We start from the raw sequence: 26,362 nt of genomic DNA on the forward strand, positions 1-26,362 counted from the left end.
CAGAAGAAAGGGAAATTAGCTACTGGTTGAGGGACAGAGACAATGACTACATAGATAAATTCATTATTAGAACAAACTTTTGGGATGAAGAAATTGTCTTTGCTGAGATAAACCAGCATCTTCTCTGCAACTTAAAATCTTGTAGAATTCCCTAGGGTGATGAAAAGGTTTGGAGACTTGTCCAGGGTCACAAAACTTGTATGTGTTAGAGACAGAAATAGAAACCCTATCATCTGGTCTTTAAGGTGTATTATTTATATTCTACTACTCCTAATTAATAGGAAAAAATTACAAGCTATTGCTCCATTAATTGTCATGTGTGATTGCAACTTACACAATATAAATGACTTATAAGTTGTGAGAAAATGCTTTTATATTTGGAACAATAAACACCTTTTCTAAAAGAAATATGATAAATAGTAAGTTTTTCCCCTTGCAGATAAATTTCAAAATATCCCATTAAACTTATGAAAATGGCATAAAATTTTTAACTATACCTAGTCACATTTGGGAACCTGAGAAATATCAGTTCATGAAGGTCCTTCCAATTCCTATAAAAATCAGTTCTTTCATCATTTCTTATGCCACAATAGTATTCTATCACTATCACAATACCCCAATTTGTTCAGCTGTTCCCCAATTGAGAGACTTCCCTTTGGGTTCAATTCCCATTTTTAAAATCTCTTTATGATAAAGACTTGGTAGTAGCATTGCTGGATCCAAAGGCATGCAGTCTCTTAAAACCCTTTTGACACAATTCCAAATTGCCTTCCAGATTGTTGGACCAATTCACAACTCCCCCCTAACTTTTCTGATTTGCATTTCTCTAATCCGGAGGGATTTAGGACATTTTTTCATATTATCCATATCTATGAAAGAGAATTCTTTATTATCTATCCTGAATTAATACTAATTTAAGCACCTCACTAGATTGTGAAGACTGGATTAACTCTCCTTTGTTTACCTTTCTGATTGAACCAATGCAAGCATAAACCACTTAGTGAATTCACACCCTACTTAGTGCTAGGTGAGAAGGTAGTAAGATATTGGGAAAGCTCCATTCTTTTTTCTAACTCAAACAGCCAGAAACTTTTGAATTATTTTAAGAGTTCACACATTCAGAAACATGTAAATCCAAAGGTGATAACTCAGAAACATGTGAATCTTAGGAGAAGAGTTAAGACCTTTAGAGGAGAGAAGTTAATCCCACATCCACTGCCCCTGGGCAGTGCTGAACAATTTGGAAACTCTGATTGGCCTTTATGAAAAGGGGCAGGGACAGGAAACCACCATAAAAGTCATGTGATCCCTCAGCTTAGTGAGTCTGGTGAAGCTGAGTCTTGTGGAGAGTGTCTCCTGGAGATAGTCTTCAAGGGAACTTCACTGGAGACTGCAGTATGGATTGTGACTTCAACTTAGAATCTGTCTCCTTGACTACTTCATTGGGTGAGTGAAAAGACTGGCTCCCTTCTTAGTTTCTTAAGAGACTATCTTTCATCTTGGAGGAGGCAGCATGGTTACTCACTAGGGACTCTCCTGGCTGCGGACTAGTATAGGTATTTTCTCTAAACTCTTTCACATTTCTCTATTTTATTGTTTCCTGTCTATTTAGTAAATAAACTTCTGACTTGAGATATAATAATTTTGGCAACCACATTATTTCATATAATTTAAGTCTAGTCATTAAATTTAACATTTACATAGCTTGGATTTCTTCCTCTGAGAATTGCCTATTCATATCTCCTGATCATTTGTCAATCAGGGAGTAGCTTGGTTTCTTAAAATTTTTAGTTTTTTATATATTTGAGATCTAAGACCTTTATCAGAGAAATTTGTTATAAAGATTTTTTTCCCAGTTTACTGCTTCTCTTCTAATCTTGGTTGCATTTGTTTTGTTTATACAGAAACTTTTAAATTTAATAAAATCTACATAATTTATTTTACATCTTATAATGTTCCCTATATGTTGTTTGGTCTTAAATTCTTTCCTTCTCTATAGATCTGACAGGTAGATTATTGTATGTTCATCTAATTTACTTATAATATCACTCTTTATGCTTGCCATATACTCATTTTGAAATTATATTGGTATAGGGTGTGAGATGTTGATTTAAACCTAATTTTTGCTATATTATTTTCCATTTTTCCCAGTATTTTGTGTTAAATAGTGAGTTATTATTCCAAAATCTTGGATCTTTGGGTTCATCAAACACTGGACTGTTTAGGTCATTTACCTCTAGTCTATCTCTTAGCCAGTTCAAGATTGTTTCGATAATCACTGTTTTATAGTACAATTTAAGATCCGGGACTATTAGACTTCCATCCACTTTTTTTCTTTTAGTTCCCTTGATATTCTTGATCATTTGTTCTTCCAGATAAATTTTGTTATTATTTTTTCTAGTTCTCTAAAATAGTTTTTGGTAGTTTGATAGGTATGACACTGAGCAGTAAATTAATATGGGTAGGATGGTCATTTTTTATTATATTATCTCAGCCTACCCATGAGCAAAGACTGTTTTTCTAATTGTCTATAACTTTTTATTTGTGTGAAATTTTTTTAATTATGTCATATAATTACTGTGTTAGTCATGGCAAATAAATTCCCAAGTATTTTGTACTATCTAGTATGTTATTAATGCAGTTTCTTATTCTAACTCTTGCTGCTAAATTTTGCTGGAAATAATATAGAAATTTTGATGATTTATTAGGGTTTTTGCTGTGTAGTTTTTATTATGGGGGCTTTGGCTTGGGGCTATCTTGCCTTCTTTCTCAGATGTCAGAGTGAGCCCAGTACTATAGAGCTCCAGATACTCACATCCAGAGGCTGGGATTTCCAGGAGTAGGTTTATGGTGTTTATTATTATTATTATTATTGTTTTGGTAGGTGTAATTGGCTTCAAAGTGTTTTGCTATGAATATATGTTCACCCACAGCTGCTGCTGCTGCCACATGAGGACAGTGCTCTAGAGCTCTGAAGGTAACCTCCAAGGCCTGGGATTTCCTACTGTAGGTGTGTTGTGCAGCATGCTTGTTAGTGTTTTGCCCTGAGGATATCTTCTCTGCATGCTGCTCCCCCCACAGCTCTGCTTCCCTGGAATCTCCCAGGGTAGGTCTGTGGTGTTTTTCCTTTAATGTAACCAGCCCCCTAGAATTTGCAAATTGCCCTGGACCTGGTGCTGCCTCTGGCATGGTAGGGAGGGAGGCAGGGGTGGTCCATCTTCACTTTTCCTTGTGCAGTTTTGAACCCTTATAATATGGAAATCTCCTCTCGCTGCCTACTTTCAATGTTGTGTCCAGTGGAAGAACCTCTGCTCATCCTCCTTTGACTTCTGTCCATTTGAGACACTTTTTAATTACTGATTTGGAAGGAAATTCAAAGCAGCTTTAGGATTTTCCTGCTACTATGCTGACATCCTGCCCCCCCCCCCCATTTCATATTAAAAAAAATCTTTATCTAGTTACATTCGAAAAGGGTGCCTTTCTTAAAATTATTTACTGTACATAAGGAATTTAAATTACATTCAGCAACTACTTCTTGAATATTCACTATTGAAAATAAATTATCTCTTCAGAAATTTAGTAAACACTTTGTGACAGGCATTTTGCAAAATGTGGGAAATTAAAAACAAAAATAAAGACTTTTTTCTGCTTTCTTACAATCTATTAAGCTTAATTCTATTCTTGGCAATATAGAAAATATTAAGAAAGCATTTGAGGCTCTTTTAAGTCTCACAACACCCTTTGAAACAGTTGTTATTCATCTTATTTTACATAATAGGAAACAGTCCAAAGAGGTTACATGATATGCTGAACATCTCATAGCTAGTAAATGGCACAGACAGGATTCTGGTCTTCTAGATGACAGATTCAAAAATCTATCCACTATGCCATTTAGAAACTTCAAGGAAAAAAATGAAAGAAATGTTGAGGATATTGTCCTCAGGTAGCTTAAGATTCTATTATGTCAGTATGCCATACTAAACAATAATAATCTAATCTAATCTAACATAAAATAATATAACATAATATAATATAACTTAATATAACATAACATAATACAACATAATATAACAACATAATTAATATAATATAATATGATATGATATGACATGACATGACATGACATAATATAAAAATATAATATCATATGACATGATATGACATGATATGATATGATATGGTTGATATATGATATGATATGATATAATGTAATGTAATATAATTAATATAATATAATATAATATAATATAATATAATATAATATAATATAATATAATATAATGATGATATGACATGACATGACATGACATGATATGATATGATATGATATGATATAATTAATAATATAATATAAAACAATAAAAATAAATAATATAAGACATTTTCTTCCAAAAGCAAATGTTCAAAAGTGAGTCATATGTTATAGGTATTCCAAAAGGTCAGATAAATTAGAGATAATGTGATACAAAAATTAATGACTTTAGGAAGATTTGGAAAACTGAAAAAGGGGTGAGTTGGATTGAAGGAGGAAAACATACCAGGATGAGATTACTTAATCATAAATTCATGAGAATAAATGGGTATGACATATTTCAAGGAGATTGAAGAGCTTAGCATGAGCAGAGAATAATTTGTGGTAGTGAAAAATAGGAGTCAAATAGTTATGATGGGCTAGATTGCAGAAGATCCTCAGCACCAAAATTTAAAGTATGTCCTTTATTATTAGATAAAGGATGAAAATTCATTGCAGGTACTACAGCAGGGCAATGGAATGAATAACAAGGCATTAACTTAGATTAATTTCAATGAGAAGATTAATGAAGCACAACTTTACAGAACAGACAAGAAAGAGGTATGCTTTGAAGCAAAGATAATGAAGACACTAATATAATGATATAGTTATACAGTAATGGAGACCTAGAATAGTGTGGCAATATTGAAAGGAAGAAGGAAGAGATTCTAGTTTTATAGTTTTGTTGATTAAAAGGAAATCAGAAATAATTTAATATAACTTATTTTACCTATTTTACATATAAGGAAATTAAGTCCAAAAAAGGCAAATGATGTGACCAAAGTCAGAGAAAGAATATATGAGATCCAGGATTGCAGCAGATATTCTCTGACTTTAGTTTCTATTAATTTTTCACTGTTCCATATTTCTAGTCTAAGGTATATTTTCAAGGAATAATTGACAATCCATCAGCAATTATTTAGTAGAAGCATACTGTGTGAGAGAGAATGTTTGAATAGATAGCATACATCATATGTATTATATATGTGTAGTACATATATAATATCAAAGAAAAAAAAAAGCTTTAATGAATGATTCCATTAATGGGAATAAAGGAAAAGAAGAAAGCAAATCAGCAAACCAAAGGATGAAGCCTGAGTGACCTGGAGAATTTGTTTATGCCAAAGAAATAATTGAGGTATAAGGGAAACCTGTTTCAGAAGGATAGATGATGAGTTTTTATTAAGGTTATACTGTAAATGTATGTGAGATATGGCAGTCAATAAGACTTTGTGACCTATAGGAAATGAAACGTTGGAGGAAAAGAAGAATTAAAAATGACCTCATTATTATGAACATCTGACAATGAGTGAATTATGTCACTGGCAAAATAGGGTATATTTACAGAATTATTATTCCTTCATGTTTTAATTTGGGGATTTCCTTTTTTGTCAGAAATTAAATTAGACTATTGAATACATTCCATAGAGTAGGGACATAATAAATATTTGGATTATTTGATTGACTTGATATTCATGATAATGTGAGCAAGTAGTAGAATACTCCGTAGCTGGAAAGAAATAACAAAATGTCACTAGAAAGCTTCAGGCAACAAGCAGGTAGAATAAATGCAAATTTAATGTGCACGAGTTTTGATGAAGGTGTTAAATGTTTTCTTTTAAAGAACAGCAACAAAACATATTATCCAGAAGGAAAATTTAAAAATTGAGTGAATAATCTGGTTGGTGTCAAAGATCTGGATTCATAGCATCTTAGTGATTAGATGCCCAAATGAATATCCAGATTTTGATTTTCTGTCCAAATGCTTTGGCAACAGAAAGATATAGACAATGGCAATTATTTTCTTGGCTTAGTTTTGTGAAGATATGATTAACATTCTCCTTGTCTATTTTTTGCTAATCAAATCAAGAACTTAAAGCACCCCTACGTAAAAATTAAGTAAGAAAATTCACAAGTAGAATAAGTGACATCTCCAAATGACACTGCCTTTGTGCTAGGTACACTGGGAAGCTGCACTTGGTTCCCATAAAGTGAGGGAGCTACAGGAAGTGACATGGAGAAACCTGCTTTAAAAAGGCTAGCCCCAGAATTTAGTCATTCCCTCTGCATCTGTGAGTTAGGCTGGAGGAGAACTCTTTACTTCCCTGGATCCTGTGTCTGCTTGATGGGTGAGTGGCTAAGATTTCCTCCTTGGCTTTGGAGGATGCTGAGCTGGTAGACTATTGGCTGAAGACTCCTCAGGAGATCTAGAAATGAGGAAGCCTGCTGCTGGAGTGCTGAACCAAACTTCACTTTGCTGGAGAAGCACTTAGGACTGTTAGGCTTATTAGGAATTTGTCTCCTGATCTACATTTTCCACTTTCACTCTTTCCACCTCTTTATAAATAAAAGCATCTAAAAGTTATTTTGACTTAAGCTATAATATTTTAAAATCGGTGACCACAATATAACTTTATAACTCTCTTATTGATTCAAAAACACCAATTTTATACCTTAGTGTCAAAAATTTATTCCCTTTTTGCTCATTTCTTTTTCCCTTTTTTCTTCAAAGATGTTATTTTCCCAATTATATGTAATAACAATTTTAAAATACATTTTCAAAAACTCTAAGATCCAAATTGTCTTTTTTCCTCAATTCTCTTCCCCCTCTCAGAGATGGTAAATAGTTTGATTTGAATTACACATGTATTATCATGCAAAACCTACAAAAAATGCCACATTGGCCTTTATTGTAAGAGAATACTCATATAAAACCAAAACCCCCCAAATAAACCATAAATTAACTACTATGGAAGATAGTATGCTTTGATCTGCATCTGACTCCAATAATTCTTTCTCTGCAGGTGGAAAGTATTAATTGTCATAAGTCCTTCAAAATTATTTCAGATCATTATATTGTTGAGAGTAGCTGAGACGTTCACAGTTGATTATCATAAAACATTGCTGTTATTATGTAAAATGTTTTACCAATTCTGTTCATTTAACTCTGCATCAGTTCACGTATCTCTCCATATTTTTCTGAAGTCAGCCTGCTTATCATTTCTTATAGCACAATAGTATTGTATCAAGCATCAATATATATCATAATTTGTTCAAGCATTCCCCAGTTGATGGACATCACCATAACTTCAAATTCTTTGCCATCAAAAGAAGAGCTTCTAAAAGTATTTTTGTACAAGTAGGTCCTTTTCCTTTTTTAATGATCATTTTTCTATGTAGGTATTATAGGATCAAAGAGTATGCACAGTTTTATATAGCCCTTTGGGCATGTTTCCTAATTGTCTTCCAATGTGGATGGATGAATTTACAACTCTACGAGCAATGCATTAGTGGCCTGGAAAATTTTATTTCTGAATCCCATCAAAACAAAGCATCTCTTCATCCCCTCAAAAAATGAAAAGTTTATTATATCCTAACATAAAATTGTCATGTTAGTCTAATACTAGTCTCAATATTTTGTAGCAAAGAGCAATGAAATCAGAAAAAAGACAATAAAAGATATCAAGTATAAGGTTTTGTTCTGGAAGGTTTTATTCTGTGAAAATTCAGAGTTTGAAATAATAGAACAATAAAAAGAAAGACATTGTTCAGTCACTATAAATAACATCAGCATTATAAAAGAAAAGTAATCTTAAAAGACTAAGAAGTAAGAGACTGATGAACCATGAATGCAGATTAAAGCATACAATTTTTTGCTTTATTTCCCTCATGAATTTTACTCTAGCACAAGGATTATATGTTTTCTTTTACAACATGACAAATATGGAAATATTTATTGCATGATATGAAAGCCATAAACTGTATAATATTTTCTTCCATCTAGGAGAGGTGAGGAAAAGTGAGAGGTAGAAAGAGAACATGGATTAAAAATCATGAAAAATAGTTATTAAAGTTTATTTACATGTAATCTGAAAAAGTACATAAATTTTTTAAAAAAGCAAAAAAGGGGAATAAAAGTTCTAACAACTCTTACAAAATAATAATTAATCATGATGCCTGATGAATAAAGATGGAGTATACTACCTGCTTCTAACAGGAAAGATATTTATATATACATATATATGTATCTACTTGTATACATACTTAATGAGTATATATATATATATTTATATATATATATATAAATCCTGATCAATATGTCAATATGTTCTGCTTGAATATGCATAAATATTATGTTTTGCTTTTTCTTTTCCAGTGGAGAGAGTGGGAGAATTAAAACTTATGGAGTTCCTATTCATTTCTTTTCACTACTCAATTTCTCCTCTTTTTGTTTTTCTTCCTGACTCTCTGTCTTCACCTTCTATATTGACTTTGTGGAATCTTCTTTACCTCTAATCATGAATGTCTTCAAAATATTTCCCCTTTTATCCTCTCTTTAATATTTAGTCTACCTTATAGATCATGGGAACAGGAAATTGTGTTATTAGTAACTTCAATCATGTCTGACTTATAGATTTAGAGGTAGAAAGAAACTGAGAGATCACTTTTTCTAATGTACCTTTATTTTATAAGTGGTAAAACTGACATACAGAGAAATTGAGTGACTTCTTACAGTTATATAGTTAGTATGTGTTGGAGATGAATTTGGAACCAATTCTTCATTACAAGATCTTTCTCATTTCAGTATCCTATTCTCACATACCACAAGGCTTCACCCAGTCTCATAGATTAATTTGTATAGAATTCACTATAATTTCTTTTTTTTCAACCTAAATATCATCAACTATTGCTCTACAATTTTAGTTAAAGTCAAGTGTTAAATTTTCAGTGTGAGTACATTTAATGAATGAATAAATGCTTGGTTTATGCTTTGGAGGAATGTCTAAACTGAAGAAAGTTATGGAAAATTAATAATAATGCTAAACTTAAAATATATCTTGTACCTATTTTTGAAGATCCAGTTATTAGAATTTAGTAGCAAATTATTGCCTGAAGTCAAGTGACAAAATTATCTCACCTCTGCCTTTTCCTACCAATCCATTAAAACTCAGATGTAGTTTAGTTTCAGAAAAGTTTCCTGATTTTTCTTGTTGAAAATCAACTTTACACTCTATTAACTCTTGATGATTTCATTATTCTGTTTATGTAACTTATATATGTTTATGTCAACATGGCATGTTTTTAACCTATTCTAAATTTTAAGACTGTGTGTTTTCCATGTGAAGACCAGATTATGTATAGAAAAACTCATTATCAGAAGTTTGGATACCCAGAAATTACTTTATTTATTTATTTATTTATTTATTTTGATCACAACAATTCATAAAGATTTCTACAGAGACTGTTATATGGAATAATGGATAAAGTGAGGAAGTTGGAGTCTGAAATCATAAGTTCAATTCCTGTCTCAGAAATTAATTAGTTATGGGATCCTGGACAAGTAACTTAAACAGTCTCAGTTCACTGAGCTTTAAAACTAATAATTTAATAACTACTACATAGGACTATTGTAAAGATAAAATTATGTATTTATATACACATATGCATAAACATATGTACATACAGTCAAATTTCTTTAATTTGTCTTTTATGTCCATGAAAAAGAAGTGCATTGCAAAATCAAACAATTAGAAACCATAGGGCTTATAGGAAAAATTCAAATAGTAGCATAATGCTAAAAACCTTCATCAGTGACATTTTAAAAATGGAAGAATAAATTTTTAAAGTCTCACAATTTTATGCATGTTAAATGGTTAAAATATATAAATACAAAAAAATAATACGAGTTTCTGCTCAGTCTGTACCCAAACTTCAATCCAAGAGTATCTCTTAAAAACATAAAGGTAAACCAAACATTATTCTTTTAATTTAAAATGTAACTTGAATGATACCTTTACTTTCATTTCTGTGTAATCTTTAATTGGTAGTGATTTATATTACCCTTAAAAGATTCTTCTCTTTATGTGCATCAGAGGTTTATGTGTGTTCTTTACTTATGTGTCTCTAAACAAATATTTCAGTGTGCTGGCAAAGTACATTTAAAATATATATTAATGGGGAATCCTTTTACAAGGTCAAGAGTTATCCCCATCCCTTCACCTTCCACACAATGCATTGTGTTAAAAAACATATAGAGAATAAAAAAGAAGATGGCAGCTTAGAGAAAGATAAAGTTCAGAGCTCCAGAAACCCTTCCCTAGCGATCTCAAACTGAATGCTCCTAGGGCACCGGAATTCAAAACAAACAGCAGAATAGACCCCGGGAATACTCCTCCTGGACCTGAATCAAAAGGTACGACCCCCCAAAAGTCAGAACCCGAGATCACTCGGATCTAAGAGGTAGGCAAAAGGAAGGTCCCAGGACCAATCCGCCCCAACCCAGAGTGCTGAATCTAAGGCAGCAACAGGAGCCTCAGGGCAGGCAAAAGGGTCTTGGGAGCAGGCTATTTTGAAGGCTGCACCCTGAAAACAACCTGAGCCAGTCGCAGGGGCATGCAGACAGCAGGGAAACAGAGAGAGACAGGAGGAGCCTGTAGCCCCCTGACCAGATCCTTCCATGTGATCTCACCAAAGGTCCCTGCCTCAGGGCATACTCAGTCTGAGGTTAATCCTATCACCAGCCCTTGGAGCTCCTGGAAGCCACGGCCCCTCCCCCTCAGAGTGCAAACTCCTCTGGCCAGCAAAGGCGTTGGAATACATCTGAGAGTGTCAAGCCAGGCACAGAGCATAGAAGTAAGGCAACAGAGAAGCATCAGGAAGGAACTGAAGAGGGTAGTAACACCAAAACACCGAAACACCAGCAATTCTGGGCTTCCTGGGGAAGACAGACAATTTCCCTGGGGCTAAAGCCACTGAACACCAGACATATAACAGAAGAGCCAACCACCCTCACGCAGATAGAGATGGCAAACAGCATAGAAGCAAAAAAGCCTCAAAACAACAGGAAAAACAAGAAGGGGGCAACTTTGGACACATTTTATGGAGCAAAAATACAAAATACAGAGGAGATAGAAGTGGAAACACAAGCAAATGCGCCAAAAACTTCCAAAGGAAATGGAAACTCTCCACAAACTTTTGAAGAATTTGAATCGAAAATAATCAAAAAGATGGAAGCCTTCTGGCAGGAAAAGTGGGAATTAATACAAAAGAATTTCACACAACTACAAACCCTGTTTGACCAAACTGAAAAGGAAAAGCAGGCTTTAAAGGTCAGAATTAGGCAACTGGAAGACAACGAGCAGGTAAAAGAGCAAGAATCAATAAAGCAAAGCCAAAAGATCAAGAAATTAGAAAAGAACATAAAATATCTCACTGACAAGGTGACAGAGTTGGAAAATAGAGGGAGAAGAGACAATTTAAGAATAATTGGAATTACAGAAAAGCCAGAAATAAACAGCAAACTTGACATCGTAATACAAGATATAATCAAAGAAAATTGCCCAGAGATTCTAGAACAAGGGGGCAATACAGCCACTGAAAGAGCTCACAGAAAACCCTCTACACTAAACCCCCAAAAGACAACTCCCAGAAATGTAATTGCCATGGGCATGCTCTGACAAATGTATTTCAAACTTATAGTACTCAAAAGTAAAAAAGTTAAAGAAAATCTTAATGCTGGTGACATGTGCTTCAAATATAAAAAGGAGATAAAAAATAATTAAAAAAAACACATAGTATATTGCACATGCAAGAAAAAAATAATAATAAAAGAGCTTTTTAAAATTCAAAAATATAGTTTATTATCATTGACACTGTGTCAGCTAAGAAAATATAAAATGCAAGGCTTTCTTACCAAAAATGAGATCCTTTTCCTCTTAATATCTGGCCATGATCACTGTGAGTAGAAGGCAAATGAATTGAACAAGGTAACAATTTTTCATTTTTAAATATACAGTAGTACAAATATGTAGATATCAATATCCCCAAAATTCTCAATAGCCCAATTAATTACAATAGCAAACAAACACATTTTCATATTTCACATAAGTTGCTGTATGGCATTTTTTAAAACCTATGAATTGATGGATATTTGTCACAAGTTTTTACAATCATAGCAATCTTTCAACCTTGGTAATAAACATATTTTTAAACAAAGTAAAACTCATTTTGGGTTAAGAACATAATCAAGATATGTATATATAATTCTGGTGGAAGTAAAGTAGTGAGCCGAAGAGTATAAATAAAGGGATGCTCCTTTTTTGGAGGCTTTTTAGGGATACAAATGCCCTGAGATTAACTGCCCCAACTTCCATTCATATATTTAGAAATGTGGGAAGGTTGGGGGTTATAAAATGTATTTCACTTCAGCTACTAGAATGGGCCTTACCTCGTGGTAGGGGCAGGCAAAATAACCAGATATTGTTAAAAAAATTACAAAAAATCATATTTATAAAACCCTTAAAATCATTTGAGATATTTAGCACATTAAATTTTCCAAAGGTTGTTATACAATGATAACCAGTTCTGAAGTCCATATATCTTCTATGTGACAATTTAGAAAGGCAAAATAGAAAAGCTGTTTTTTTTTATAAATGGGCTTAATTATTAATATTTGTTCAATAGTTATAGGGGAAAAACAACAGAATTTCAAAACTCAGTACATTCAAAATAAATTCATTCAACTTTCAGTGTAACAGAATAATGTTGAATCCAGTAATATATGAACTTAAAATCACAAGGTTAAACCTTAAACAAAAAATGCAATAGAAATATGGAGATTTTTTTATAAACCATTGGAGTCTGAAATGCCTTAAAATTTATAACCTCCAGTCTTTAAAGTTCCTTGGGTTTTTTTGTTTGTTTGTTTTTAATTATCCATTTAAATGTCTATTGTCTGAAGGAAGAGTGGTAAGAGCTAGGCAATGGGGGTTAAGGGACCCGTCCAGCACCCCACAGCTGGGAAGTATCTGAGGCCAGATTATAACCCAGGACCCCATGTCTTTAGGCCTGGCTCTCAGTTTGCTTAGCCACCCATTTGCCCCTTCAAAGTTAAAGTTGCACACAGGTGAAATCAATGCTATTACCAGATCAGTCAAAAGGTATCCTTTTAAATAGCCTATTGCTCTTTAAGTTCCTGCTTGAAAAATCTGTTTCTTCTCCTCTCCCTTTTTTCTCTCTCCTCTGCTACCATCCACCCACGTGGTCAATAGTTACCAGCTGGTAGAAATGAGTCCTGAGCAGTCTGCTCCAAGGATCTGGGTGATGAGCTGGCTGGGGTCACACTCGTGGGTCTGGGGCGCAGAAACAGGCAGACAGGTCCAGGAGATTGGGCACCTGGTGAGAAGCCAGGAGCAGGAGTCAGAGCCGGGACCAGGTGAGGATGGAGAGAAGTCAGGATCGGGGGCTGCAGGCAGGAAGAGGCCAGGAGCTGGAGCGGACAGCCGGGGTGGGCAGATAAGCTGCAATCTGGGAACAGGTCTGGATGGGGGGGTGGTTTGAATGCCCGCAGGCAGAAGTGGCTGACCCATATGGGGGAGCTATCTAACAACTGGAAGGAGCAGCAGCTTTGTGAGGGTAAAAAAAAAAAAAACTTGACCAGAGAAACATGGCTTAAAAAAAATTTTTTTTAGGCACTAGCTATTAAAGCTGAACTAAAGATCAGAAAAGAATCAGAAGATTGAAATATTTCATTTTCCCGAAGTGGTTATGCCAACTGTAAAGATTAAAACATAGGGGAGACTGAGGCAGGTAGAAATTAGTTTCTCTCTACAAGGAGCATTATATTTTTAGAGGTTTACTGAAGATTAAGGATTAAAGAAAATACAGGATGAGGAAAACGTTCCTAGGCCAGAGAGGCCTAGACAAGACCTCACCTACATTATGGAAATAGCCATGTCTGCTCCAAAACGGAAGTCCAAAAGAGCCCTTCAGTAGGCGGAGAACTCCTTTAAATAATCATTTGTGTTCTCACCCAGGCAAGAATTCAGTGTGATTACAAAGCACTCTGGGGGCTAGCAAGGACTCCTGGGGAATGGAGTCCAGAGTTCAAATCTCAATCTTACAACTCTCACCAAAGGCAGGTTCCTTAGTGAACACATATGGCAAATAGTAAATAAACTATTCAATGTAAAAGAAAAGAAAAATTTGAGAAATTACATGGATGGAAATATACCAGACATTAAAAAAAAGTAAATGATCTCTCTCATTCAGAGTGATATATTTCAACTCTATCAACAAAGAGATTCCTACATTTAAACAAAGGGAAAATTCCTCTAACTCTAGCATAGAAATCTAACAGTAGTAAATAGGGGATAAGATAATGATCAAAACACCTATTACTTTGTATTGCAGCTTCTCAAATTCTTCCTCTCCCTTCACTGATTTAAGGAGAATCTGGAATGCTGCATTTTTCCCCAAACTGGAAACCAGAACAGAATAACTATTTTCTTTTAAATTCTCCAATTCTATCCCTCACATAGGCTCAGAGAATCACAAAATATCACCAAAAAAGAAAGAAATTATGAAAACTGACTTTGAGCTGCAATGTATTGTATGTAATTGCTAGGTACAATATCATCAAAATGTTAGAATATCTAACAAATTGATTATCCCCCAATGAAAAATAAGAAATATTTATTGAAGTAAAGCTGTATAGTGTATCCACATTTAGACTATAGATAGGATAAATTTTCCTCATACAAGAATTTTAACTTGGCCTTGATATCTATAAACAAATTTGAGTGCCTAAGAGAGGATATTTTGCAGGATTTTTACCTTTCTTTTATTGGACCACTTTGTGTGGCTCAGTCTGAGCCAGATATGGTGAAATGTCAGAGTGAGACCAACAGTGAATAAAAATTAGGTTATTAGAGCAAAGTCTATATAGAAAGGTGGGGGGCAACATGGATGATGGCAAAGAGACAAGGATAATGGACCTTTTATTATATTTTAGAAGTCTTCTATTACATGAAAATAATCAGTTCTGGGAATTTTTCCCCTTTACTGCATTTCATCATAATACTATATTGACTATACAAAATTCTACTGAAATCTTTTAATCATCATTCAGTGATTCTTTTGACAATAGGTATATCATTCCCATCTTTTTCTTTCTTTCTCCCTTATTCCCTTCCACAATTATTTTCTTTACTTGTTTTTTGAATATTGAGTCATTAGCTGGTTCCTTCAAAAAGTGATCTATAATATATGTATATATAAATATATATGTATCTTTTTCTTTCTAAGAATAAAAACCCTTAAACAGTTCTGAAAACTATTTTGTGAAGAAAATGGAATTGCAGTTACTAAAGTAGAAAACAAACCTCAATTATCCTGAACACTCAGTCACAGCTATGCCACATTATCATTCAACAAATGATCTAAAAACATTTCAAATCCTTTCCTAAAATCAATGTGAACTGGTGTGATATAAACCCTTGTGACTTAAGGCAGGTCTGTTTTTTCAGGTTTTACTTGTTTGTAACTATGACCTCCACCATGTATGGGGGACTCCTTTTATTAGTTATTTTCTCTAGTAATGCAAATGGGCAATCAAATTTTAATTGATTGTTGTAGAAAGCTACTTGAGGTAATGGAATACTTAGTAACTTGCTCATGCTCACATTGTCAATGGCTATGAGAGGCAGGACTTGAATAAGTCTTCCTGATTGCAAAAATCTGCCTATATTCATTATTTCAGGCGTTGTTGATTTTTGTTGTGTTTGTTTTGTTGTTTTGTGTTTTGTTGTGTTCTCTTTGGCAATCTGGTAAATATTATATAATCCTCAGAATAACATTTTAAAATGCATAGAATAAAATATGATTTCTAAGCAAAATTATTTTATTGAAATATAGTTCTCAAAATTACTATTCACATATACATATATGTATATCGATGGGTGACTATATTTAAATTAATGGACCCAATATTAAGAAACATTTTTCTACACTGGGAAGTCTTTTGCTTCATTGTTAGAGTTGAGAATCCATTAGATCAGTACACAGTTAATGATGGTCAGCATGATTTGAGTTTTTAAAGCACAAAGAATGACATAAAAACATATTCCTTTAAACAGGTTAAGAACTCTGGTGGCAGTTTAAGAAATAGATCTTGCATAGTTCTGGGGAGATTTTAAATGCAAAGAATAACTGAACTAGTGATTGGCCCAAGACCCAGGATTTGAAACCCATTCCAGCACTGTTCTGATGAGCCATATGCCAGCTGGAATCACCAGACACCATTGAAGATGATAACAGCTGAGAATACCAGGAGGGAGCTTGGTAGACACCCAAGAAGCACATAATTCTTGGGTGTATAAATATTTTTAAACTGAGATGGTAGATCTTGTGCAATAGGATAAACAATAATTCCCACATTTTATGCTGATGAATGAACTTTCCCCCTCATGAACTTAAATCATTCTACAAGCATAATTTATATAAATTACAAGTCCTTTATCCAGACATCTGGGTAAAAGCCTGACTCCAGGACTGGCCAAATGCCTGTTTAGTAACTACAGAAGTTGAACAGAAAGAGAGCCAGAGTAACAGTGGTCAACTCCTAAAGGAAACAGAAGAACCATATGGCTTGGCAATATTCCTTCTCATCTATTAAGCAGAGAGTCTAAGATAGGAGGCTCTAGCATCTGGCCCTTGGTGAATGAATGACAATGAATCTTCCTTTTTGTGAAATTTTTAAGACTCAAGTCAAAGTAATATCCATTTAAAGGACAGTTTTAATTTTTTAATGTATTATAGAATTCAATAATAACAGTGTTGCTAGGGAGAATTGGCAATATTTGATTAATAAGCCTTCTGTCTTAATTGATATATTTCATAGTACTATGTGCAGAGTATATATAAATTTACTTCATGGTGAAACAATCCAATTCAACAGAATTGAGCCCTAATAGTCATGGATAAAGTTTTCGTAAATGTAGAACTGTCATGCTACTCTCTTTTCAATAAACTTCAGGAGCTTCTTAATGTTTCTAGGATAAAATAAAAACTTTGTCTTTTTAATCCTTCAACAACGTAGTCCTTACCTACTTTGTCAGCCTCATTGCATATTCTTCTTATATTCTATAGCACATTGAATGAGGTCTTCGATATGTTTCTTATATACAATATTATCTACTCTGATTTTTCAGTGTCCTAGAAAATAGGACTACCATTTTTCTTTACCTAAAATCCCTATTATATCCTATAGTCCCTATTTCCTAAAATACCCAGGTCAAGCATTGTTTTATTAACAGAGTCTTTCCTGAACCTACTACCCGGTATTAGTAATAAAAATAGACAAATTCTTATTAAATAGGTCTCAGGCACTATGTTATGTACTAGAATATAAACAATATTTTTAAAATTTCTAATGACAAAGAATTTACATTCTAATATCTTTTCACTCTTTCATTTAATTGCTTTGTTTTTGTTTCCATCTATTCTGAATATATTTGCATACATGTTTTAATATATATGTATACGTATGTGTATTTAGGTACATATAAATACATACATAAATACATAAATATATATTTAGATAAGTCTAAATATTATATTTTAAGAAATTATAAAGGAAACCTACTTCAATATCCTAAAATCAGAGAACAAATTAGAAATTAAGGGAATCCACTGATCACCTCCTGAAAGAGATCCCAAAATGAAAATCTGGTATGAAGGTTTACCAAGTCAATTTCAGGGCTATTCATCCACTTTTGGTATCTCTCACCCAACTCTATTTGTGACTCTAAGAAGCTATAGTTTTGGTAGTAGCCACATTTTAGGAAAACAATTTTGGCAGACTGGCTATGCCAGATTGAGGAAAACCAAAAGGTTGCATATACACTGATGAATTAGGAAAATGATTCCTCCAAGCATTTGTTGACTTACCCTAGGAGAATGGGAAGATAGGAATAATTTGTCCTAATGACTATGAAAGTGACTGAAGCAGGCACTGTTTAGAGTTATCTTATTGGTCAGATATCAAAGATAATAAGATCTTCCATTGTATCCTGATTTCTTGCAAGTTACTCTGACTTTTATTCTTCCTCTTTCAGACTTCATTTGACTCTGAGAAATTGACTCTGAGAAAATGAAGCCAATGATTGTTTTTAGCTCTGCCTCAATTAAATCTGATTCATTCAGAAATCAAGACATCACCCTCTTGATACCTTTCCTGAAATTAAGGGTGAAAAAAACAATATATTCACACAAAACAACATGATAAATAGGTTATAGAAGTACAAAGAAAGCACTGTGTGAGGTCTGAAAAGGGTAAAATATCATCATTGAATAGGCATAATAACAGAAAATCTTGGAGAAAGTGAACTTTGAGGACAACTTTCAAAACTGGGAAAAAGAGTTGTATACAAAGAATAGGGGTCCAATTGATTTGACCATCTGACAATGTCAACAACTTTCTGTTTGAAATTTATTCTATAAAATTCCATTGAAGATGATAGTTTCCATGCTCAGAGAAGACAACTGAAAGTAGTCATATTGTGTATATTTCCATATTTTGAGACTTAATAATCCTCTGTGATCACCAATCATTTTTTTCTTATACATGGAAACAAGTTTGTGACCATAGTAATAGATGAATATCTATTGATTGTTTCAGGCTTTGTATCTGACACACAGACTCCCAGTCCCTGTAACAAAAATAAAATAAAAAATAACAATAACAACAAGCCACCCCATCTCTGATTGTTTTACATCATTAATTTGACTGCCATAACTGTTCTCCAGCATTCCATGGCCATGATGTTTTGCTTAAAGCCATGCTTCAATGCATCCTTATAGCCTTTCTCCAGCTCACCTTGCTGTGGTTGTCCCTCCCGTTCTTCATATGGTATCTGTTCAATATTCCTAATGCCATCCATCTTCCATATAGTCAAACAGCCTAAAGGAAATGTCTTGCACAGGCATTGCTTCCATGCTGGTGGAATTCCTACTTCCTAGTTTCTCCTTGGCAATCAGGTCTTGTAATTTGCTATTAATTAAGCACTGAAATGGGGCTGATGAAACTTCATAAGAATCTAAATTTGACATCTGTGGCAAATCTAACTCAAAGAGCCAGGAAGTTATTCTCCAGGGTTTGAAAAAGATACGAAGTTATACACATTTCCTGAGTTATCCGAAGAACATGATTTTTTTCATTAACCTTTCTTCTTCTTAATCTATAAACATGGTATGATGATGCTCTAATAAAACTTTATTTTACACATTTCTGGAGGGAAATGTTGGTTTATTTATGATATCTGAAATACTCTTTTTGTTTTAAGGATGAGAAAAATAGACCTCAATGAGGTCAAGCAATTTGTCCAAGATGACAGACAACATTAGAATTGGGGATCTCAACCTATAACCATTGACTCAAGGGCTTAAATGCCTTGCATTTTATCATTTTAAATTAATTTCAAATATATTATTCTCCAGTACTCTTCAGAAATTCAAGACATATAAATTGACAACATATACATGAAATTATGTAAGCCCTTGTACCAGAAATGTTAAACTTTAGAGACTCATTATATATGTGTATATGCATTTATTTATATATGGGCTGTATGGGGTGCTCAGGGAGGGGTAATATCTCTGGTATGGAGGGCTTGTCGTGCCCTTCTAGAGCAGCTCTCCAGCCACTGACCCTCACCTGACACCCAGCTCTCACTTGTGGCTCCCAGTAGCTTCTAGCATGTGGCAGCGGCCACACCCCGGGCAACGGCTTCGACAGGCTGGCTAAACCTTGTGAGAGTAGCCATCGGGTCGACGTCGACCCCTGGTGAACTAGGGCTTTGCTCACCCAGCATGTGAAGACTGCTTCGGCAGAACAGGCTGAAGAAACCAACAAGAAGGTTCAACGGCTGAGAGGGCGATGCAGCAAGGCACTGTGGAGTGCTTAGGGCATGTTGGAGCACAAAAGACAATACGGCCATCCAATGCAGCTGAGGAAGTCCCCAGGTGTAACGACTTTTCGTACCAATGGACCCAGGCTTCCAACACCGAGAGAGTGGGACTGTCTCTGTGCATCGACTTTTCCACTTAAATCTTCATGCACAGGTGTCTTTGTGCACAAAAACGCACAAAGACAATCGTCATCCTCGGTTCGAGAGACAACCAACTAAATATATGCATATAATATGTGTACATGTACACATATATTAACATGCATAAATGTATATACACAGTGATAAATTGTATACATAGATACATATAAAATATTGTAATATATGCACATATCTTATTGGATAAAAACTTTCCCATTTTCTGTAGCAACTAAACAGAACAAAAACTAATAGAAAACAGAAGCTTATGAAGCTGACATTGGTAGAATGTAAAAATAATTTTAATGGTTAAAGTAGTTGCTATTCTTTTAAATCAGTATCATGAAAAGCTGTCTCTTTCACACTCAAGATTTCCCAGAGGTGACACAAAAGCAAGCTGTTCTTGAGTGATGGTGAGGTTTTATTTTTATTTTTTTCTTTTTCTTTTTTCTTATTTCTACAAGAGTTAATTAAACTGCCGAAATGTCACTTTTTATTTGACAGGAAGAAATTGTGTAGGCAAGATTTGGGGAAGGTTAAGGGAGGGTACATCAGGAAGTTATCCACTTTGTGATCTCTAAGATGAAACACCCTGACAGGCAGCTGTGGCCTCAAAAGTGGTAGAACAAAAACTTGAAACAAAAGAACTATTCTAACCATCTCATATCAGTACAGCTGTATTTTCTTTTGTTTTGAAATAAGAACATGCTATCAAAATCTGGTCTTCTAAAATTAACTTATATTGTGATACTCTGAAATTTTGTTGATTTCAATGGTGTGTATAATATATATATATATATATATATATATATATATATACATATTCTTTTAATGAAACAGATTTTAAATCCACCAAATTTTATCTCTAGCAGAGTGTTTAGTGAGGCACTACTCAGCTAAGGTCATAGGGGCTCATGATATGCTTCAATTTCTGTCCTTTTTTAGTCACTCTGTTATTCCCAGAGTTTAGCTCAATAGCTCAAATCTCACAATCATTGGTTTACCCAGTCTCTTTTACTTGCAAGAAAAGTTACTAATTATAATAATGTTGCTTGATATACTCATGTCTATGCATTTACATATATATTGCATGTATACATGAGTAAATTACAAATAGTGGGAAAATTTGGGTTTAAATATATTTATTTTTAAATTGCACTTAGCAAAATCTTTTATTGTTATTAATATTACTACTAGTGAGTTTAAAATAACTACTTACATGCACAGGTTTGCAAAACATACAAGATTTACAAAGCATTTTATATACATTTTTTTCACCTGAACTTCCCAACAACTACCTGAGGGAATACTAAAGGTATTATTTATACAGAAAGGAGAAAATTGAGGATCAGAAATGTAATTTATCCAGGTTCATAGAAGTGTGAAAGCTATGATATAGGCACAGGTTTCTCCTATTTTTTATTATGCTGTGTGCCATAGCACAGTACCACTCAACTCAAGCATTTTCAGCATTCAAATTAAAAAAAAATCACGCTAGATATTTTTGCTTGCCATAAATCTCTCCAGCTCTAAACCAGAAGCTTTGAACTAACTTGAAAATTCTTTTGTCCCCATTTAATTTTTATTCTATTTTTTCTCAGGTAATTGAAAACAAAAAACAAAAAAAAAACAAAAAAACCTCTTTAAAAATGAGTTTCATATTTTCTTCTTCCCCTCACTACTCTCTAAAAAGCATAACAATTTGATATAGATTATATGTATATATTTAATCATGCAAATCATTTTCATATTAACCATGTTGAAAAATAAAATGCAGACCTCCTGCAAAAGAGAACAGAAGAGAATAAAACAAACAAATAATAACAACAGAACAAGAATAATAAGTAAAAACTATGCTTTTTAAAATTTTTCTACTGGTGGCTGCCAATATGACTATATGTGCTGGCTGTTTCCTATAAATATTGCATTTGGATTAATTTAGAAATCATACTTTTTTCACTCCCTAAACAACAGAGAATTACCGAGTCTTGAAAATTTTACTCTTATAAGTACTCATCCTCATTCTTTCCCTACTTCCTCCTAAAGAATGAGGATATTTTTGCCTCTTGGGTTCTGTGTAAAGGTTCCTTGGGAGGAGAACATGAACATGACTTAAAAATAAGGACTGTAAACCGTAAAATTTCCCAAACCCTACTTTATAAGATTGGATTAAGACCATTCCCCATTTGGGCAGTGAACTCTACTCAAAGCAGGAATGTGAGAATTCTACTTTACCTACTTGGGTCTGCCCTAGGGGAAGATAAAGTTGTAAACTCTTTTCTGAACAATGAAAAGTACTTAAACCCATACTTTTCTTAAGCTAAGTACCTATAAAGGTCAAGCAACTTGTGAATTTACAAGGAACAAAGAACTGGAAAACTTACTCAGAGCTTTCCTGGTGTGAATTACTAAAAAATCCACACCTTTTTAGGTGTGGACTAAGAATGGGCGGTCCTTTAGAAACATCTACTGTGATTGGTAGATGTAAGGACTTAGAGGAGGTGACAAAGGAGATTTTTCCCTTAAAAATAAGAGCTCAGGGAAGAGCTGGGAAGTGATTCTGAAACAGTCAGATTGGAGAGACTCATTCTGAGGAGACTGATTCTGAAACATTCAGATGGAGGAGGGAGCTGGTGAAAACAGCTGAGATGCTGCTGGCCTGGTGTCATTAGAAATCCTTACTTAGACAGATCTTGTGGTGAGTGTTAAAAAACTGACTGATTTCTCTTTTGAGACTCAGGTCTAGGCCATATTGGCTTGAGGCCCTTCATACTTATTCCTTTCTTACTCTCTCTCTCTTTCTTTGATTACTCATTGTATTGTTAATTAAAATCTCTATAAAACCCAATTGACTTGGGTATTTGAATAATTGGGAATATTTCCCTGGCCTTATATTTGATTTTAAACCCAAGACACTGTAGTGAAACATATTTCTGCGGTCAAACTTACTCACCCTCTCTTATATCTATCACAATTTATATCTTCCACTATTTTAACCACTACAGTTTAAGACCTCAACCATTTTAAATCTCACAGGACCAACAATCTGCCTCTAAGGCTAATGCCCAGAGAACAGAATATAGTATGTAGATATAATTTCAAATAAATATCCACAAATACAAAGATTTTAAATGCAATTAGACTCCATCCGTTATTTCTCTGGAGGTGCATAGTACTTTTTCTTATAAATATTTCATGATTCTCACTTATTTTGGATCCTTGTATTACTAAGAGTCATATTTGATCATCACACATTTTATTTTTTTTCCTTTTTAATTTAGAATATTTTCCCATGGTTACATGATTCATGAATCCCATCCCCTCATACATTCTTTCCTCCCCACTCCTGAAGCTGACTAGCAGTTCCACATGTATCATTGTTCAAAACCTATTTCCATGCTATTCATATTTATAGTAAAGTAATCTTGTAACATCAAAACCCTAATCATATCCCTATCACACTACATGATCAATACTATTTTTTTCTTCTGCATTTCGGTTTCTAAAGTTGTTTCTGGATATGGGCAGTGTTCTTTCTCATAAGTTCCTCTGAATTGTCCTTGGTCATTGCATCACTGCTAGTAGAAAAGTCTATTACATTCAATTGTGCCACATTGTTTCAATCTCTGTGTACAATGTTCTCCTGGTTCTGCTCCTTTCACTCTGCATCAGTTCCTGGAGGTCCCTGCAGTTCACATAGAATTCCTCCAGTTCATTATTGTTTTTAGCATAATAGTATTCCATCAACAACAGATACCACAATTTATTCAGCCATAATGGACACCCCCTTATATTCCAATTTTTTGCCACCACAAAGAGTGCAGCTCTAAATATTTTTATACAAGGTTTTTTTTTTTCCTTATCGGGAGATAAATTTTAGCTCAATATAAGGATAAACTATTTAACACTGAGATCTTTGCAAAATTGGTAGATTCAGCCTCGGTATAGAGAGGTAGATAGAGAACTGGACTTTGAAGGAAAAAAAGAACTGGGTTTAATATAACTTCAGACACTTACTATCTGTGATGCTGGGCAAGTCTCCTGAATTCTCTGAAATATCACCTCCATTTCCTCACATAAAGTGAGATGGTTGGACTTTAAAAAGTTCTCTTCTATTCTAGTCTTTAATCTATGACTCCTGGATTATAAAATTACTAAAAAAGTCTTCAAAGGGCAGCTGATTGATCAAGGATGTCATTAGGAGAGTCATTCTTTAGGTGGCGATGTTCTAGATAATCACTGATATCCTTTCTGCTTATATTGCAGTACAGATGGATAGAGACAGAGAAAAGAGACAGAGACAGAAGTAGAGATATAACAGGGACAGGGGAGGAAGACAGAAAAGAAAGAGAGATAGTGAGAAGAAAAGCGATGACAGAGAGGAGAGAAAGAGCAACAGAGAGAGGAAAGGAGAGAGATAGAAAGGTAGGGGAGAGGGGCAGAGAAGAGGAGAATAAAGACAAAAAGTGAGAGGAGAAAGAATGAGGAGAAAGACAGAGGCAGGCTAAGAGGGGGGCAGAAGAGAGCTAATAGAGGCATAGGAGAAGCACAACAATAGAGGAAGAAGACAGAGGGTGTGAGAGAGTAAGAAAGAGAGAGAGAGAGAGAGAGAGAGAGAGAGAGAGAGAGAGAGAGAGAAGGAGGAAAAGGGATAAAAAAGGTAGACAGAAAGAAGTTAAAGAGACAGAAAGATGGAAAAAAATGTAGTAATTAAGTTCATTTATTGACCCTGTTCCCAACCATTTTCCTGCTTACTTGGGGTTCCAAATTCCTGAAGCACCAGGACAGTGTATAGAAAGTACACTGGCTAAAAATAACTCCTAGAGTGTGCCAGAGAGAGAACAGTTTCCAAGTCTGGAAACTGAAAGCCTTCCAATTGAAGTTTAAGACAGATAATGATTTTTTTTTAAAACCCTTACCTTCCATCTTGGAGTCAATACTGTGTATTAGTTCCAAGGCAGAAGAGTGGTAAGGGCTAAGCAATGGGGGTCAAGTGACTTGCCCAGGGTCACACAGCTGGGAAGTGTCTGAGGCCAGATTTGAACCTAGAACCTCCCGTCTCTAGGCCTGACTCTCAATCCACTGAGCCACCTTGCTGTCCCCGATAATGATTTTTTTTAAAGAATTCAATGAAATTTATCCTGACTGATAACAAACAAAAAAAGAAACAAAACAGCCTGGGAAATAGTATTAAAGTCAGTACACTACTCAGTACTTAGGTTTTTAGTTATTTTCAGTCCTACATAAAAGCATATTTTTGGTACCTTATTCATACAAGAAAGGAAACTTGTATCTCTGGCATTTCTTCTGTCCTAGTCCCAGAGGACTTGAGTGTTATGTATTCACATTCTAGCAAAATAACAGCACCTCCAAATAATAACTGTACTAAATTGCAGGCAAAATTAAACCTAAAGACTTTTTTTTAGAAAATTTAATTTAAGTTGTTAATTTAGAACATTTTCCTTGGTTACAAGAATCATCTTTCCCTCCCCTCCCACTATGGCAACCATGAAGGGATATAGGGAGCCAGCATGATAGTCAAACTTTGTACTTGTATGAGTACTTCATAAAGAGTGTAGATACAAGGAAGTCCTATGACTTAACATATGTTAAGTTTTATTGTTTTATTCAGATTTGCAAGGGATTATTATTCCTTGTTCTATTAATGAGTTAATAACTGGTGTAATACCCTCAATTGCCTCTTTTGAGAGGGGATACTGAGGGATGGAAAGAGGTGGGCTAGATTTAGTTTTTATCTACACAGGAACAGCAGATTTAAGTAAGCCTACATTGGAAGAAGATGTGGCCCAAAGAGACTCCGGTATATCCTTAGGTATTTCAAAAGTGGAAGGCTCTTTTGCCTCCTGGTTTTCTGAGAGAAGTACAGGGAGTAAATTTAAAGATTCCTCTGGTACTTCCAATGATAAAGAACCATTTGGTGAACAAGTTATTGTGGCTCTGAGTTTTCATAGAAGGTCTCTCCCCAGCAAATTTAAAGGGGAGTCAGTTAAGGTATCGGCCAGTTCAAAAGAACCAGCTATTTCAGTAAATTCAACTTCAAGTAACATTTTAGACAATATGAAGAAATTATCCAAGAAGTCTACTGTACCTAATTGAACTGCAAATAAGGAAAAATCCCTGGTTTTGAAGCCTCTGATTCCAAAACCAAAATCTAAGCAGAGGAATC

At 34.3% G+C, this 26,362-nt stretch overlaps 1 long non-coding RNA gene across 1 annotated transcript in view; it reads left to right on the plus strand.

Annotated features, from left to right (window-relative positions):
* Window positions 1–1,061: 1,061 nt before the first annotated feature.
* Window positions 1,062–26,362, plus strand: part of LOC130455096 (uncharacterized) — an 83,354-nt gene continuing 58,053 nt past the window's right edge. Inside the window, exon 1 of the long non-coding RNA XR_008912979.1 lies at window positions 1,062–1,556. This is a non-coding gene — a long non-coding RNA (uncharacterized LOC130455096). The remainder of the gene's footprint in view (window positions 1,557–26,362) is intronic.

This window comes from Monodelphis domestica, chromosome 6, assembly GCF_027887165.1.
Source record: "Monodelphis domestica isolate mMonDom1 chromosome 6, mMonDom1.pri, whole genome shotgun sequence".
Lineage (NCBI taxonomy): Eukaryota > Metazoa > Chordata > Mammalia > Didelphimorphia > Didelphidae > Monodelphis > Monodelphis domestica.